This window comes from Cydia amplana, chromosome 1 (assembly GCF_948474715.1).
Source record: "Cydia amplana chromosome 1, ilCydAmpl1.1, whole genome shotgun sequence".
NCBI lineage: Eukaryota > Metazoa > Arthropoda > Insecta > Lepidoptera > Tortricidae > Cydia > Cydia amplana.
This window is the reverse complement of record NC_086069.1, coordinates 16928880-16942083: the sequence shown is the minus strand read 5'-3', so window position 1 is coordinate 16942083 and position 13204 is coordinate 16928880. Positions and strand designations below refer to the sequence as shown.

General features: G+C 35.6%; 1 protein-coding gene across 2 annotated transcripts in view; it reads left to right on the top strand.

Annotated features, from left to right (window-relative positions):
- Window positions 1–7510: 7510 nt before the first annotated feature.
- The window catches only part of LOC134649410 (uncharacterized), a 40166-nt gene continuing 34472 nt past the window's right edge, over window positions 7511–13204 (top strand). The window contains exons 1-2 of one of the 2 annotated variants that reach the window (XM_063504167.1): window positions 7511–8017; window positions 8344–8414. The gene's annotated coding sequence lies outside the window, so the exon portion shown is untranslated. Of the gene's footprint in view, window positions 8246–8343; window positions 8415–13204 lie in introns of both variants that reach the window. The other variant, XM_063504162.1, reaches the window with a different exon arrangement.

Here is a 13204-nt window from a genome sequence, read left to right as displayed (position 1 = left end):
AACAAAGTCCCTTCCCGCTGCCTGTCTGTCTGTCTGTATGTTTAATTAAATCTTTAAAACTACGCAACGGATTTTGATGCGGTTTTTTTTAATAGATAGAGTGATTCAAGAGGAAGGTTTATATGTATAATTTGTTAACCCGTGCGAAGCCGGGGCGGGTCGCTAGTTATAGGTAAAACAAAAACGCTGACCACGAGGAATTTCGTACATTGGTGCCCGTTCCTATCTCTAAATATTGCAAGTGCATAAATATATTGCTGTCCCGCTCGCATTAACCGCCGGCATCATGGGCAGGACAGCAATATAATTAGGTACTAACGTGCGATAGAGATATGAACAGGCAGGTCAATGTACACATTTCCTCGTGGTAAGTGTCCTTTCTTTATGGAAACATCTACCTTCTTATTTGATTGTAAACATGCAACTAAATTTGCATCATAAACGTACCAAGGGGTTCAAAGACAGATTTAATCCACTTACTAGGCAATCGGTAAAGCTAATAAATAACTGGAGCACCAAGCGGACACAAAGTCCGAACAAACTCGAAGATTATTGGCTAGCTAGTTTGAGGCACGATTTATTGGACGTCTGCAGTAGAAGACAAAGTAGTTACAAAGCTTGAACACTAGAACAACAAAGTTAACCTTAACATAGTGCTACGTTTACATGCTGGGCCAACGTAGGCCAATCTAAAGGACGCAGGTATACGTAGAGGGAACAAGCGATATTGCTCTCTCATTCCACCGCGTAGCTGCGTCCCTTAGATTTGGCCTACTACGTTGGCCCAGCATGTAAACTTAGCGAAAGATAGGTACCTATGTTCATGTTGTATGGTTTATGGTTTTAATGGTAAAAAAAGATATGGCAAGTGAGTGCATACAACAACTGTACTCACACCTTAAACATCTGATTTGATATAAAATTGATTGACAATAATACCTAATCGATATTTAATATCAATATTAAATCAAGTTGAGATTTTTAAAATTTAAATGCGGCTGCAGAAGTTACTCGATAGGGAAACTAACTTGACCAATCTGATTAGAAATAACTAGTCCGGGTGAAGTCCCCGTCAAGTGGTCCTTCGTTAGTATGACCAAAGATATATATAGCTCCGTATAAGGTAAGTAAAGTCTAAGTAGAAAAAATATATGCTCGAATAGATAGCGCCACAACTTTAGCCGATACTCGGGTAGCTGGCGACACCGACACATATTTAACAATTTTAACACATATCAGTGAAAGAACATGGGTCAAAGTCATATGGCGTTCTAAAAATACTTAGATCCAAATCCTAGTTAACCGCTGAGTTTCTTTTTGATAACGTGATTTCTTGAATCTGTATGTAATTCTGCTGTATAATTATAAAGATGTATCGTTATATTTGTAATCCTAAATGAGCGCTCAGCCGGCCTAGACAAAGTGACAATCGCTATCGCTTCGACAACGAAACGTTTTGTATCTCTGTATCACTCTTCCATATTAGTGCGACAGTGACAGTTGCGTTTCGATCGCTAAGAACTCCTACTTTCACAACAGACCTTGCTTATCTAAGCTAGATAGACCAAGAGGTCAGACACAATAATGCTTAATAAACAAGACTCCCGTACGTGCGTAATAAAAGTCTTCTAACCACGGGAACATTGTATCCCGGTTGATATATTGGTTGGCGAATGCGTGTACCGTCCAATCTAGTTGATTTACAGTACCAATAATCTTCCGTGTCACGCCGCACCCGTCAGGTGAGCGTAACCAGCAGCTTTTGTCATATGGAAGAACCCGATTATATAGATAGGTACTGCATGCATATATTTTTCTAAAATATTTTCTATATGTTTGGTGATGAAGTTACATAGGTGTCCATATAATTGTGCTAAATATTTATTATTTATAACTTTCACATTATAAGATAGTGATTGTGGAAGATTGTAGCTAAATAATATAAAGTAAATAATCAATACACTCTCACTAATAGTAAAGTTACTTGCCATGGTGATACCTCGTATTTATGAATAACTGACTTGTCACTCTAGATATTAAACTATAAAGATATTATAACACCTGAACAAAGCAAAAAGTAAATAATATATCTCGAAAGAGTAAAATAACATTGTTAATCAAATATCTAAATGGGTATATAACCGTATTCGCTACGTGCACGACTGGTGCTGCCCTCATTTTGTCGGACTTTCTACGTTAAATCTTATGGAGTAAAATTAGTTCAAGCGGCTGCCGCTAGTACTAATAAGGGACATTCCATATTTAAGATTACCGGTGTTTGTGACGATCAGCGCCACTTCCCCCTCCACCGACTCACATACGTAGATTTCCCCAATCTAGGCGGCCAAAAACATTTTATCGTATAATCGAGTTTAATATGGGATATTTAATAAAAAAACCTTGTAGTCTTTTATAATTAAATATTATTTCAATAAATAAGTAAAAAAAAAAGTAATAATTTTTTTTATATAAAAAAATTATATCAAAAATTAATTTAAGCTATAAAAATACACTTTTGCATCGTAGTCATTTTCATATACAGTATAAAATAAATAAAAGTATACAAAAAACATAAAATTTTACTTTTATTATCTATTCGGCTCAGCAGCCATTAATAATTCCATTGCTTAGCTGGAAAACGTCTTGTGTGCCCTTTTGTTTTTGGTCCTCGTACTGCTCAAAAGTGGGTCCGAGGTTAGCAGTAGCCTGTGGCAAATGTCCAGGTTACACGCTTCCCTAGAAAACTTTCTCGCATAGTTTTGCCTGTAACTCCGAAAATGCTTATTCCGGGCTTCTGCCGCTTCCTCAGACAGTTGACCGATTGGCAATATCGCGTTTTCTATAATTTTCGCACCATGTATTAATACTTTGTGCATAGTTGGCGTCATGGGATTGGTTGGGTTAGTAGCCCTTATTATTTCGTATTGTCGCCGAGTAAGATCGGCTTCCACAAACATCTGGAGTGCTTCAAAAGGAGACAATGGTGCGATTGATTCTGATTCCTTATTACAGCATTTCTTGTACTTAGTGGCTCGTGTTGGAGAATTCGTTATTTCCTTGAGGACTTTTGAAGCATCTCTTTTTCCACCTGTTTGTAAACTTGTGCAGCATGGACTATGATATCATCATCTACAGTAGCTCGGATTTCTTCTGTTTTCCTCCTTTTGGTCCGTTCACTCGATTCCGCAAATAATTTGTTGGGACGACCCTGCCGATGAATCGTTTCACAAGGGATTTCGAAGGTTCCTTCCAACCAAGCCTGATTTTGAGTTAAAAACAGATCTTCTCTCCTCTTTGCAGTTATCCACCTTTGCTTTATTTGTGCCTTAAAGTTCGAAAACTTACGTTTGAGGTTCTTTTTACTTTCTTCGGTGTGGCCAAGAGATTATTTTCCAATTTCTCCAAATTTTCACTGAAACTTGGTAAATTCTGTTCTTTTATCTGTTCATACAAATATTTACGAGTCACTTCTTTAATACCAGAAGCACTGGATAACTCTGAAATAAAAAAAAACGAATTATGTTAAAGTAGAAAAATGTGAAGACGTTTTAGAGTTTTTGCCCTGTTAACTTAGATTGGTTTAGAAATTGCGAGTAGCACGTAGTAGCAGCCGTTTTCACCGGTTTTGTTATGTTTAATATGTAACCAAAATTTTAAAATATTAATGGTCGCTGAGACGGACTAAAATGCATTTCAAAACAACCTTTAAACTTTGATAACTAAGAAAAAGTACCATTAAAAAAGGTCTCAACTTTAACTTATCATTTAGTATGAAAATAAGGTGAAAATAATAAATTTTATGAAGCAAATACATAGATTCTTACCTGAATTATTAGAATCCATCACGTTAACGTCACTTTAGATCGTAAAAAAATAATTATGAACTTTGTAAGTAAGAGTAAATTTAACGCGCTTAAAACTGATATGCACACTGCTAGCGATGATCTAGTTTTGAATACCTGTTGATAAGCACATGCTTTATCAAATAAGTTAAATAGGGTGGGGGTGGGTCCCCAGGAATGTCAACTATATAAGGTAATTAGTAAATTATACCGATAATGAATTTCACTAATTGGACTTTTGGCCGCCTAGATTGGGGAAATCTACGTATGTGCGACTTTGCACATTGCCAATATTGCTTCTTGTCCGTTCGCATTCAAGCAAAGTTTTTAAAATATACAAGCGGCACGCTAGGCAATTTAGAAATTCCTAATCCTCAATCAAATAAAAAAAATCGTAACGTTTACGACTGAGCTTGTTGCCTTAGACTTTCCCAGCTTGCAAGCACGTAGCAAAAAATGGCGGATTAAGGTCAGACAAACAATAGAGCAAAGAAAAGTGTCGCGTAGTGCCTGTTTTGCTTGGCCTGAAGTCAAATGCTGCATTTACGAAATTAGACTCGCTTTCATCCTCCAAAAATATTATTTGTGGTTCATCATTCGCGGCCCTTTTTGTCGAAACCGAAATGATTATAGAATTTAAATCCTCAAATAACTTTATTTTAGTATGCTTGAAGGTTATAATTAATAACAAATTATATCTTTATTATTTATTTGTCTTCGGCTAGGGTATATTTTACAATATGGATGTATAAATAAAATTCAAAAACAATACTAAATGCTTATAAACAAAATAAAATAAAATATTTTTAATTGTTCTTTCTTTTTAAATTATAGCTGGTCAACCAAATCTTGTCAGTAAAAAAAGGCGCGAAATTCAAATTTTCTATGGGACGATATCCCTTCGCGCCTACATTTTTCAAATTTGCCGCCTTTTTCTACTGTCAAGATCTGGTTGATAAGTAGTAAAATTTTTCCGTATGTATGTCGATTGAAACTATAGATAAGCGTAAGGGAATTAAGTTGAAATTAAGGTGCATTAGGTTCACAATGCAGAGTTCTTGAAAAATAGAAACGCTGTTTTAGATAATAATACGGTCGCCCAAAAATATGAACAGCAATTTTGGGGCATTTTTATAGTAACTTCATTGATTCAAAACCAGATAGATTTGTTTGTATTGTATTTATACAGTACGATTATTGTAGCAAACTGTACCAAGCAAGACGCAGTGCGATGAAAAGCCTAAAAATCTCATTTTAGTGAGCCAGTGAGCAGGGGACCTACATTTTTTGGAGGGTAAACTGAGTTCAAGTACGTAAAGTGACATAGCTCACTTAATATTGTTCTCTGAATAATTTCATAATAGTGTGAGGGCCTGTGAGTTAACATTTGCGTTCATATAAAGGTACTAGAAAGAACAACATATTTATTTCATAAATAAGTGGTCAGTGAACAAAGTTTGTACGGAGCACATAGGAATTTTCGCCTGTTCCACCTATCCCTACCGGTAGCGATAGGTGGAAAAAAAGTTCATGTATCTCTACTAAGCTATGCCCCCTGGTAGGGATAGGTGGACTTATTTTCCATTATTCGCTACCAGGAGGGCTAAGTGGACATTTTACTTCATCAATCTCTACTACCTATAATATTTTTTAACAAATTAAGTGACTGTTATGTATTGTGTCGATAATGTAATAAAAAAAAAAAACGATATTGCATTAATTGCATACCTTGTCATTTCTTGGTGGTTTTGGAAGATTGTTCATCGGAGTTGATTAGATTATTTTAGTATAGTCAAAATCAAATAATAGACACATCATATGGTAAAACCCTTACCGGCGAGCTAGCGTATTTTAATTAATTTGTATATTTCATTTACATCTCCAAAATATTGCCATATGAAGCTCATTTTACTCAGAGTCATTTGTACTTTCAACATAAAAAAGGTGACCCAAAATGTTGTATGATTTTTTTTCCCAGAGCGTAACGTTCATAAAAAAAATTAAAAGTCAATACAAAAATGAGACTATCTGGAATTGAGTCTTTGGGGCACATTTTTTCTTGTACGAGGCGTGAAAGTATCATATCTATCATATCATATTTTTGTATCATATCTAGACACTCAAGAAAACACTTCATGTTTAGTAGACAATAGAGATGAGTGGAAATATTTTGTCTAACTATCCCTACCAGTAGAGGTACAAAGCCATAATATTTCCACCTATCCCCACTAAAAATAGGGGCGCCTAAATAGGTTCCACCTATCCCTACCAGTGGGGAAAGACGGAAAAAAAATCCATGCATCCCTACCAGTGGAGACAACCCGGTAGGGATAGGCGGAACAGGCGGGAATTTTGACATTTTTAACTTTATAAATACAAAAAGTGCAAATACAAATGCATTTATTTAATTACTTTTATTTTATTATGTTTTTGGTATGTTGTTAACTTTATCACACTAACGGCTTGAAAACTTATGTTTATAACTGATTTTTATTTATATAAGTACAATTGTACTTAAATGTTTCTTATATTAATAATTAGGTGGGATAGAAAGCAATTTTTTATCTTATATTATACCGTTATAATATTTCGAACTAGTAACATTGCGATATGGATATTTACAAGATTGCATTAAGTTTGCTTGATAGAACATCTTTTGTGATAGGTTTCTTCCAGTAAGAAATGTATAATCTTGAGCGGCAGCATTTCATATCGGAGTCGAGCACGCCTTGGCATTTCCCGAACCTCCAGGGAGCCGGAGGGTACGTGACGAGCTTTCACTCCTGAAATATTTCTACTATTCATCGTCGCGAGTATTAAAATTCGCGTTATGCGGTCCCTTATTCTCACTTTATATTTTGAGGTCAGTGATGTTTTATAAACAGTTATAACTCACTTGATAACGGTTTTATTTTAAATGTCATGAAAGACAGAGTTTTGAGGTAGAGTCTGTGCGGAAAGAGAAGAGTCGTGGAATGTAAGTATGGGGCCAATAAATACATTTCACGATTCTCCGCTTTCCGAACAGACTCTACTTAATACATTTTTGAAACAGTTGGATAAAGGCAAGATTGTCAAATTATGGCAAACATTTTATGCAGTTTCATAAAGCGTAAATCATAATCCTAATTGTTGGTAAAAATTGGGTTTAGATTTCTTATACATACTAACCCTGTTATGGTCTTATTGCTCATCAGGACCATGGTATATATTATGTAGGTCCAGGGTCACCATGGCCAGGCAGGACAGGACTTGAATACTTAGGTTTTGATATGGCTACAGTGCTAGGTATTATCATCACACGTTAATAGCCTCTTTACCTCTGTCTCTCCTAATTAAAAACTTATGCCTATTCTCTCACACCTCTGTTGAACTTGGTTTACGGCGGTATACAGTTTTGCTTTCTTCAAACCCAAGGTCGTATTGCTCAAACGTCAAGAGTGAGATCGCGTATGTATGTATTTGCTTATGTATTTTGTTCCGAATGCGCCCTTTTATGAAATGACCTGCTTTCAAATTACTTAAGAGCAGTTCCAAATTTTCTCAAGCAGACAAATTTATAAATTAGATGGTTGGATTATAAATAACAAATTGCGCTAATTGGTTAACGATAACAACAGACCCTGTTGGAAGAAAATAAACTCAAAATTATTATTTAATCCTCGACTCTGCTAAAATTTTATTCCGCTGAACAGACTTTATGCTAATTTTGCCGGTCAATTATGAGATTAAGTCGGGTGTGAATTACTGGGAAAGAAAAAAGGTAGTTCCGGCTTGTTGTTCCGGTGATTACGTTCTGTGGGAACATCCCCTGACGACGGGCTCTTTATCGTACCTTCAATGGCCGGCGGTTTCGCAATTTAGCTGGTACGGGTAATGAGAAAAGTGTACCGAGAAGCGTGTTCGTGGTATGTACTAGGACGCATGCGCGCTACGCTTACCGCGACAAGCCCCGCAGTCCGCCGGTAACGCCACGGGACCCGCCCGCGCCGATCGCTTCCCCCGCGACCCCGCCACTTGTCAAAATAACTAATTGATTTATACCCCCAAACATTAGCCAAGTAGAAAGCGAACTTCACACTTTGAACCCGAGTCTGCAGCAATTTATACCGGAAAGTTTTGACGGAGCACAATAATATGTTTAGAATTAGTCAACGCGGTGAACTCTCGATTAAGTTGGTGATAAGTTTCAAACGTATGTCGTAGGCGGGAACGGTTGCTCATGTGCGATTAGCTTTAAGTCGCCGCCGAGCGGCAATCTGTCACGGTAAAGTGACAGACAAATGAGTGATCGTAAATATTAGGCGGTTCTTTGTAGTATTTCGCTGCCGAGTCACGATGTCATACCCGGCCTAATGGATTCTCCTTGTATAAATAAAATGGTCCTAATCTGAAGAATTGCGGTGCTGTCGCGGCATCTTAATTAATTTAGGCTGTGACTTGTCATTGCTTCTGTCCATTATCTAAATTAGATAAACATTGCCGAACATTTTACTTTGAGTACTTACACGACATTCGTCTGAAGTTCCGTAATAGCCGTCGTTAAACGCAGCTGAGTACGTTTTTAATCAAGTGAGTACGAATCTTTCATTACTATCTACCTACGCTACACTGTACGCTTAATAACCGTTCACTATTAACGATGTTTATGCAAACTAGATCCAGTTGTAAACTTTAATAATAACCTTTATCTTTATGTAGGTACCTAAATAGCAGTAAGTACTTACTGCTATTTTAATGCTTTAATAAAAGAAAGTGAGTACCTATTGCGTCCATTTCAAATGAGCACTTTAGGTGAGTTTAAATATAAAAAATATTTTGAATAAAGGTTTACAGGTACGTACCTACTCAAAATTAATAAAAATGTGGATTTGCTTATACTCGTAACTCGTAATGCTACGTATTTAAAGATTTTAAAGACAATATCTGGGTGACCGAGCTTCGCTCGGAAAACATATATTATCTCGGAAATGCGCGTTTTCCCAGAGATAAGACCTAGCTAGATCGATTTTTCGCCCCCGAAAACCCCTACATACCAAATTTCATCGAAATCGTTAGAGCCGTTTCCGAGATCCCCGAAATATATATATATATATATATATATATATATATAAATAAATAAACAAGAATTGCTCATTTAAAGGTATTAATTAGATATATATGTATTTTATAATTTAAAAAACCCGTTTGTGGGGGAGATCTACGGTATGCTACGTTTACAGGTAGGTATATGATTCTATCTATTTTTAATCTACTACGTAGTAGTTGAACCGGGCTCCACACGGCTAATAAAAAGTTTGGGAATAGTTTAGATATTCGGACACGTTTCAGTGAAACACATTCGGCATTTCAATGAAGGCCACTAGAAACGATCGATATACCTACAGATCACTTTTTAGGAATCCGTAGTAAATTAGGAAGTCTTTTAGTTTCGCCATGTCTATTCTGTCCATCTATCCATCACAAAGTTGCAAATTAGAATCGGTACTTATCTTATTATATAAGTACCTATACAATTATACATAAATTATATTAACTAATAAATCTCATATATCTAATAAACCTGCAAAAATGCAAAAACTGTCCTCGCCCCTCGAAAAAAATACATGTCATAATTATTATATAATACCTATATTATCGAAATTTGTTCTAAACAATATCGGTTGAGTTGACACATTTCTGATAGATAACGTACCTATCATTTACGAGTCACTACCGTAAAATGGGGCGAGTAGGCGCAAAACTGACATTCAAACCTCGATAACATTTTATTTTTACACATGCAAACTGAATGGTTTATATGTATATAATAATTGTTCCGGACGTTTGTATTTTAGTTTTTATTTTATTTTGGGTAGATCAATTTCATAACTTTGACGATAAACAGGAAAACCCACCTCACCCCGTAGTCCCTCGTATTTGGGGTGAGTTGGGTTTTCATACAAAGGTGATTTTGGAAGATTGTTGGATCGATTTTTTTTATTATGATTATTACTATAGCTCCATTTTAAATTGGAATACATTATTTTTGTAGCAGTAGCCTTAAAAATCCATCTCATCCCCCTTTTATCCCTTCCCTCCCCATTCATAACCCAACTCTCCCCTTGAACCCTACTCACCCCATTTTACGGTATAAAACGTAGACTAAATGAGCTAATCAAGTAAATAAATGAGCTTAGACCTAGACCTACCAAGTATCTCCTTCCACTTATCTAGGGGCTACGATAACAATAAATCAATACTCCTGTCAGATTAAGAGACGATTCGGAAGATTGAATACGATCAGCACATCGAAGTTTCAAGCAGTTCGGATGGGATATAACTCAGAAAAAGTTTCCAAACACGAATATAATTTTGTTCCGTCGGTCGACCTACATACTTCAAAGCTCAATAAGACGCTCCCTCCCTTCATATGGGAAGCTACTAAGATTAATCATACAATCTAAATATATCCCTTAAATATGACGCATCAATGAAACACACTTGTAACATTTATGGAAGAATTTTCTTTATGACGGATCTCATAAGAAAGTAACTTCGCGTTGCCTGCGGGGACAGAGTCAATCTTAAACGATACGAACCGGAAAAACTCGGAGATGCTATGCCACGTTGTATACCTCTTGGAGAACTCTTATTCAAGCATGAAGAATATGACGCGTTTGTTTGCTTTTCAATGTGAAAGCAGGCATTTTACGAGTTTTGTTATTAATAATTAGTAGCACTGTCAAGTAAAGTTATATTGACACCTATGTTTGTCTACTAAAAACGCCACGGTTGCTTAACGGCTCGGCCACGACATTGAGCGACTTGCGATGGCGGCAGCGATAACCATAGGTTGGAGCAAGACACAGCGATCGGATCTTTCGTTCCCACTTATGGTTGTCGCTGTCGCCGTCGCAAGTCGCTCAATGTCGTGGCCGAGCCGTAAAAACTAGGGATCATATAGGTACATTGCCAGTTTTTATTAATATTATTTTTAAGTGGATATAATGAATTAATTATTTATAGGTTATTAATAAATATCTGGGTGACCGAGCTTCGCTCGGAAAACATATAATAACTCGGAAATGCGCGTTTTCCCAGAGATAAGACCTAGCTAGATCGATTTTTCGCCCCCGAAAACCCCTATATATCAAATTTCATCGAAATCGTTAGAGCCAGATCCCCGAAATATATATATATATATATATAAATAAATAAATAAACAAGAATTGCTCGTTTAAAGGTATTACAAGAATTGCTCCTTTAAAGGTATTAGATTAATTAATAAATATATAAAGCTTAACTTCCGATTACGACTACATTTCCGGGGAAGGGGGAGGTAGCTGAGAAAATTTCTCCAAGGAGACTATAATAATTAATCATATTCATAACAACACCAACAAGACCATTATAATTAATTATATTTATTTAAGTGTTGCATTTTTTGTTCGCTTGGAAACAATAACTCCCTATGATGTAAGTACTGTGTTGACAGCGAGTGACCTAAATTATTTATCGACATTTAAAGCGAAACTGACTTGAGCTTGAGACTTTTGTAACATATGACCAGAAATGGTAAACATTGACAGATTATATCCATTAGCTAGGTATTATAATCAGAATAATCCTCCTGTATTGATTGGTGCAGCATAAGAATTATAGTAACTTCACCACGGTGCGGGATTGATTGATGATAAGTCTTAGGATACATTTCTATTAGTCATTTACAATGTGTACCTCTGTGAATGAAGTTTTTCTTATGTTAACGTTACGTTACGGTCTACTAAGCCTTTAAACCCAGATTTTATGGAATTAAAATTAACCAAACATTAATTTTTGTGGTACCTATATGCTCCTTCCACAATGGGCTATCTACCAAGCACGATAATATACCGTTATATAAAAGTTCTTCTAACAAACTGTGCTATTATTATCGCCTGGCAGACGGAACAGAATGGCAACTAAGTACTCAATTCTAGTTTCGGAGAAAATGTGTTGTGATAGACGGATGAACAGATTATACGAGATAGCCTATATACCTACATAGGGTTCTGTTTTTCTATTGAGGTATGGAACTCTAAAAACTGAAGAATCATAAAACTTTTTGCTTAATTTAGGACTCGTTTCCATAATCATAATCTGCTTAACTTCATGAAATATCATCTGAAGCGGTAGCTTGTTATTTGAATTCTCACTACAATAGAACGTTACCACACAGGGATATCATCGAAATAGTCCCAAAGGAGGTATCGACCATACAGGTGAATTTGTGAGGACTTATGTGGATCATTTGACGGCCTTACGTTTGCGAATTGTGGACATATTTGGAATATATATATAGGTATGTCTATTCCAGGGTGACAGATACTTTTAGTGCGTTGTTTCATCCGCTTACTATTGATGATGACTGTATCTGCCTACATAAAATTAAACCAAAAGCACTGCCGCAAGCCGCAACATAGTTCCTTCGAAATAATTGTGGAATCAAGTTTTCTAGACTACAAAACACATGCTTAGTAACCGAAGCTTCAAGCAAAAAGTTAATTTATTTTTTGTTTGTACCCAAGCACTTACAACTTGTGCTTATGGCTTTGGTCCAAATTGAGCAAACAACGGAGCAGTGTTCGTTCTCACACAATTGGGAGAGTAAAACGAAGCTAAAATTAGAGCGCAGTATTCCTAAAGAAAAGTACTTAATGAACTAGAAATCAAATATTTCAAACTTTTTCATTGAAAATCTTTGATTAAACTTATGAAATATTATGAATATGTTGCTGATTTATAGTAATAAAATTGATAATGGTCACTTGGCTTAATTCTTATCTGATATAAGTAAATATCATGTACAATTAAACTAGCAATATTATTTTCGATAAAATATCGATCTTCCTAGGTTTCATTACTTAATTTTAGGAGGAGGTTAATTAATTTTGCAATTAGTATTAAATTAATTGCAGGAACAAAAACGCTTTTAATGTTTATCATCACTTTGAGAGCAATCGCTAATAGTGATATTATTGAATCAAACCTCCAAATAAATTAAATTCACCTCATTTCATACGTAAATATAACAAAGTAATTATTACATCGGCCACCTTTAGTATTTTTCAAAGAGAGTGGGTTTTAAAAATGTGTACTATAGATACAAACTAAGTACCTATTTGAGTGTAAGCGCTTTTTTAAAACTCTAGTACAGTAGTAAATATACTAATTCCATTTTAGTAGCATTAGCTTGAACACCACAGAAATAAAAAATCTGGTACTTTTTGAAGTAATTATTGGGTATGAATTTTAATATTTTCTTAAAGTTCTTTCTAATGAAACTAACGGGTTCACAATCTTACGGTGTCAAACCTATATACCGTTTCACTGTTATCCAG